This window comes from Phocoena phocoena, chromosome 1 (genome assembly GCF_963924675.1).
Source record: "Phocoena phocoena chromosome 1, mPhoPho1.1, whole genome shotgun sequence".
Taxonomy (NCBI): Eukaryota; Metazoa; Chordata; class Mammalia; order Artiodactyla; family Phocoenidae; genus Phocoena; species Phocoena phocoena.
In genome coordinates, this window is record NC_089219.1 from 96,590,585 (window position 1) to 96,596,782 (window position 6,198).

Consider the following 6,198-nt stretch of genomic DNA (forward strand, 5'->3'; position numbering starts at 1 on the left):
CAGTCTGTGGTATTTTGTTATGGCAGCCCTGGCTAATACACATGTCAAATCCCACCTTGGCAACTGCCTCTCAGAGGGCCCAAACTAGCACAAGTGGTACCAGGAGAGGTCCAAGAAAACATAATAAGTTGAAGTTTCAGGACTGGCACACTCATTACCTCATAAGCAAAGACGATGCTATCCTGAGCAGTATAGGGGAATGGGTAGCTCCTAGCACAAGGTGGTGACCCAGTTGCTAAAGATTTAATCAGTAGTGACCTGGGAAAACATCCCAGTGGAGGAGAAAGCCCTTGCAGATAGAATTTCAGGCATGTGAAATATATGAGTGGGAATATGCCTACAAGGACAGTGGAGTTGGCTGGTTACTGCTAAGTTGTATTGATACTCTGAAAAGGAATAAGGAGAAAGCAAGTGTTCTCCCTGGGTTAATGCCTAAGTGTGAGAGACAGAAAACCTCTTTAGTAGCTTACAAAGAGGCTTTTATGTCCTATAGTGGAAGAGCTGACACAGTTAAGCCACAGACTCAGGTCGTGATAGAGGCAACAGAGTTCCAGAGACATTTAAATGTGCAACCAAAGCAGGTCAGGGCCCTGGTTGCAAAAACCTGAAACCCTGAAACAAGGGATAGGACTTCTGGATGGACATCTGTAAGGATGTTAGTTCTGCAAACCCACATGAACTTACAAAGTTTGCAGAGGTGGTTCACCTCTTCGTATTATTCTCTGCATGCTGAAAGACACTGCAGAGCCACTGCCCCATGAGGCAACATAGAAGTTGCCCCTACTTCCTGTCCTGGCTGCCAGGCCAGTAACTAGAGTTAAATCCTAACAAAACCCAGCTGAGGGACTTCCCTGGTGGTGCAGTGGTTAAGAATCTGCCTGCCAGGCTTCCCTGGTGGCACAGTGGTTGAGAGTCTGCCTGCTGATGCAGGAGCCATGGGTTCGTGCCCTGGTCTGGGAAGATCCCACATGCTGTGGAGCGGCTAGGCCTGTGAGCCATGGCCGCTGAGCCTGCATGTCCAGATCCTGTGCTCCGCAGCAGGAGAGGCTACAACAGTGAGAGGCCTGCGTACCACAAAAAAAAAAAAAAAAAGAACCCGCCTGCCAATGCAGGGGACGTGGGTTTGAGCCCTGGTCCGGGAAGATCCCACATGCCATGGAGCAACTAAGCCCATGCACCACAACTACTGAGCCTGTACTCTAGAGCCCGCGACCCACAATTACTGAGCCCATGTGCCACAACTACTGAGGCCAGTGCGCCTAGAGCCCATGCTCCACAACAAGAGAAGCCACCGCAATGAGAAACCTGTGCACTGCAAGGAAGAGTAGCCCCCGCTCGCCACAACTAGAGAAAGCCTGTACGCAGCAGCAAAGACCCAACGTAGCCAAAAATAAATAAATAAATTTATATTAAAAAAAAAAAACCCAGCTGAGAACATACTGGGCCTGATAATGGAGGAAAGAGATTAAATACAAAGAGCTGTAAGAATTAGCTCGCATATATAGACAGAAGCCAGGGGAGTACCCTGCAATTGAAATTTGAGGTTGCTTGATCAAAGTGGCTGAAATATAAGACTAGACAATCAGGAATTCATTAAATTGGGAGCACTTTCTTGAGGCACAGGATTTAACACCCTGGCAAGAACTCTTGGGGATGAAAAAAACTCACTGCCGGGAGGCTTTTAGAAACCTAGAGAAAGTGATGGCCAATGCTGAGTAAAGTAGAAATGCCCCAGTTGCCCTGGCATATGGTACAAGAATGAAAAAAAAGACAGGAAAGTGGGCATGCAGGAATAGGTGTGTGAAGCCAGAAGACCCATCAGAAGATTATGTTCAACAGGAAGGCCCAGAAAACACACCATTCACTGAGGCCATCAGAAATCTGGTGAGGGGCAAGAGCATCACCAAGAAGTTCTCTGCTGCCTGGGCTGTCAGTAGAAACAGTCACAGAGCTGGGGCTCATTAATAACTATGGGAATGATATTCCCCTTCCCCCAAGTAAGAGAGACCAGATGGTGGCACTTAGTCACCAGAAGCCAGGAGGCTACAATTATGACAAAGACAACAACATCTGACAAGAGTGGCAACCAAGGGGGCCTGACCCACAGCGAATTGTGGAGATGGATATAGAACTTGGCATCTCTAGGGGCAAAGTTAACATCTACAACCAAAAAAAGGCCAAAATGGAGAAGCAAGAGCCTGAGTATGGTTCCCCCGCACTGCACCAAAAGTCGTTATCCCTTGTTCAGTGTCTGGAGTTGAGCCACTCTTCAGATCTGAAACCCATTGACTTAAGAGGTGGCAGATCCTGCAGCACTGCAGCAAGTATACATGTAATGATTCCTCAGTCCTTCCCCAAAGAGACCTGTGGCCATTTACTTTGGTGACTGTACACACTGGGGAAGAGGAATAACCAGAAAATTTACTCAGAGTCTGAGTTGACATCAGTACCCTGAGACCCAAAGCATTGTCGTGGCCCCTATTAGAGTGGGGGCTTATGGGGGCCTTGTAGTAAATGGGGTCCTGACTAAAGTCCAGCTTACAGTGGGTCCATTGTGTCTATGCACCCACCCGATGGTGATTTCTCCGGTTCCTGTGTGTGTAATTGGAATTGATATATTTGGCGGTTGGAGTGATACCTACCTACATTAAGTCCTTAACCTGTGTGAAGTAAGAGCTATCATAGTGGGGAAGGCCAAGTGGAAACACCCACCCCTGGCCAACATAGTGAATTAAAAAAACAAATATCACATACCAGGGGCATAATGGAAATTAGTGCCACCATTAAAGACCTAAAGAATGTGGGTGGAGGGAGGATGGTCCCTATCATGTCTCCACTTAATTAGCCAGTCTGGCCCTTGCAGATGGATCCTGGAGAATGACTGTAGACTACTGCAGGCTTCAGTAGTTGACCCATTACATAAATAATATTATGCTGGTCAGACAAGCACAAGCAAGAGGTGGCTAGTATGCTGGAGGTATTGGTAAGACCAGTGCTCCAGAGAGTAGAAAAATCCTACAAAGATTCAAGGACTTGCCACTTTGGTGAATTTATAAGGGTCCACTGGTTAGAGGTGTGCTAGTAGTATATCCTTCCAAGTAAAAAACAAATTGTTGCATCTTGCATCCCCTACCACAAAGGAGAATTCACAGGGCTTGGTAGTTCTCTTTATGTTCTGGAGCAATACATTCCATACCTGGGAATACTGCTTCAGCCCATATACCAGGTAGTATTGAAGATTTCCAGCTTTGTGGCCCAGAACAGGAGAAGGGCTCTTCAGAAGGTCCAGGCTCCTGTACAAGCATCTCTGCCACTTGGCCATATATTCCAGTAGACTCTTTTGTATTAGAGGTGTCAAGAGTGGGAAAAGATGCATTTTGGAGCTTGTGATAGTTAATTTTATGTCAACTTGACTGGGACATGGAGTACCCAAATAATATGGTCAAACATTTTCTGGGTGTGTTGGGGTGGGGGGTGTTTCTGGATGAGATTAACGTTGGACTGGTAGAATGAGTAAAGCAGATTGCCCTCCTTAATGTGGGTGGGCCTCATTCAATCAATTGAAGACCTGAATAGAACAAAAAAGCTGAGTAAAAGGGAATTCCTCCTGCCTCACTGCATAGCTAGGATGTTGGTCTTTTCTAGCCTTCAGACTTGGACCGAAACATCAGCTCTTCTTGGATCTTGAGCCTGCCAACTTTCAGACTGGAACTTATACCATCGGTGTCCTGGTTCTCAGGCTTTTGAACTCAGACTGGAACTAAACATTGGTTCTCCTAAGTCATCAGCTTGTGGACTGCAGATCTTGGGACTTCTCAGCCTCTCTAATCATGTGAGCCAATTCCTTATAATAAATCTACATCTATATCTATATCTAACTCCTATTGGTTCTGTTTCTCTGGAGAACCCTGACTAATAGAGATACTATCAGTGGAGTGCAGCTGTAAAAAATAACTGAAAATGTGGAAGCAGCTTTGGAACTGGGTAATGGGTAGAGGCTGGAATAATTTTAAGTTACATGCTAGAAATATGGACGTTATGGGCAAATCTAGTGAAATCTCAAACGGAAATGAGGAATATATTATTGGAAACTGGAGGAAAGGCGATCCCTGTTATAAAATGGTAAAGAACTTGGCTGAACTGTGTCCTAGTGTTTTGTGGAAGGTAGAATTTGAGTGATAAAATTGGATGTTAGGCTGAGGAGATTTCTAAGCAAAGTATTGAAGGAGGGGCTTGGTTTCACCTGATTGCTAGCAGTAAAATGTGAAAGGAGAGAGATGAATTAAAGAAAGAATTATTAAGCAAAGCGGAACCAGAACTTGATGATTTGGAAGATTCTCAGCCTATCCATATTGCAAAAAATGAGAAAGCATGTTCAAATACCAATGGTGTGATGAGATTATCACTTGATAAGGAGTTTACAGGATTACATGAGCAGAAGCACTGCCAGTTTGAACTGAAGGGGACAGAGATGGGGAAAAATGAAGGACGGCTGTTAGATTTATTGAATTGGACAGGACAGAATGATAGATGATCACCAGGGCCACTGCCTCAGTTTTGACAGGCAGGCAGCTTCTGCCTGAAGCCTTGGGAGTGGGACTACCCAGCAAAGCCTTGGGGGTGATGCTGCCACCCCACTGGACCTGGATGGCTGAGCACTGAGCCAGAGGATTATTCTCAAACCTTAAAGATCTAATGGAATTTTCTTGCTAAATTTTGAACTTGCTTAGGACGCATCCCCCCTTCCTTCTTTCCTGTTTCTCCCTTTTAGAATGGGAATGTCTATCCTGTGCCTCTCCCACCACTGTATTTTGGAAGCACATAACTTGTCTGATTTTACAGATTCACAGCTGGAGAGGAATTTTGCCTCAGGATGAATCACACCTTGAGTCTCACTATATCTGATTTAGATGATATTTAGATGAGACTTTAGAGTTGATACTGGAGTGAGTTAAGACTTTGGGGGCTATTGGGATGGAATAAATGTGTTTTGCATTTAAGAATGACATGAATTTTAGGGGGCCAGGGGTGGAATGTTATGGACTGAATTTGTCCCCCTGCCCAATTCTTATGTTGAAGCCCTAACCCCCAATGTGATGGTGAAGAAGAGATACCAGAGAGCACTTTCCGCCCACCCCGTGAGGACAGAGTGAGAATGAGAAGGTGGCTGTCTCCAAATCAGGAAAAGGGATTGCCAGAGCCTGAACATGCTGGCACCCTGATCTCAGACTTCCAGCCTCTAGAACTGTGAAAAAATGAGTGTCTGTTGTTTAAGCCACCAAGTCTATGGTATTTTGTTATAACAGCCCAAACTGACTTAAGACAGAACTTATGGTAAGCCTCAGTGGAAAAATCACAATGCAGTCCCTGGAACTTGAGCAAGGCCATGCCATCTGCAGCAGAGAATTATATACGTTTTAAGAAACAGCTACTGATGTGATAGTAGGCCTTGGTAGAAACCGAACCCTTAACCGTGGGACTCCAAGTAGTCATGTGTCCAAAACTGCCTGTTACGGCCTTGGTTCTTTTGGTGTTCAGATGGACCCAGCAGCATTTATTGTAAGATGGAAATGGTGCATCTGAGATGGAGCTCAGGCACAACTGAGGTACTTGTAAGCTGCATGACCAGGTAGTCCAGACCCCCATGTCACCCACCACAACTGCACCAATACCGTGACCAGCTGAAGGAGGGGTAAAGCCTGAGTTTGGTTTATGGGTGAGTCAGCTTAAGATGTGGATGTAAGCCAGAGTTAGATAGTGGCCTCATTATAGTCACATACTTGAGAAGCTTTGAAAAATAGTGGAGAGGAAAAATCTTCCTAATGGGTAGAGTTAGAAACATTGTCCCTGGTCATCTGGTTTGTGTATAAGGAGAAACAGACTGAAGTAAGAATATATATAGATTCTTGGGCATGTGTCAATGGCCTGGCCCGCTGGTAAGGGGCCGGGAAGAAAAAAGACTGGAAGACCAAAGACAAGAAGGTCTAGGGTAGAGTCTTGTGGGTGAATATACATGAATGGGCATGAAGTGTGAAGATTTTTGTATCATATTTTGCACCCACTAGGGAAGAGGTACTAAACAATTAAGTAGAGAAAATAACTCATGCAGTTGTCATTACCAGCCTTAATCATTGGCTACCTTGGAACCAGCCTGATGGGCACTGTTGTGGGTTATATTTTATCCCCCCCAAATTCATA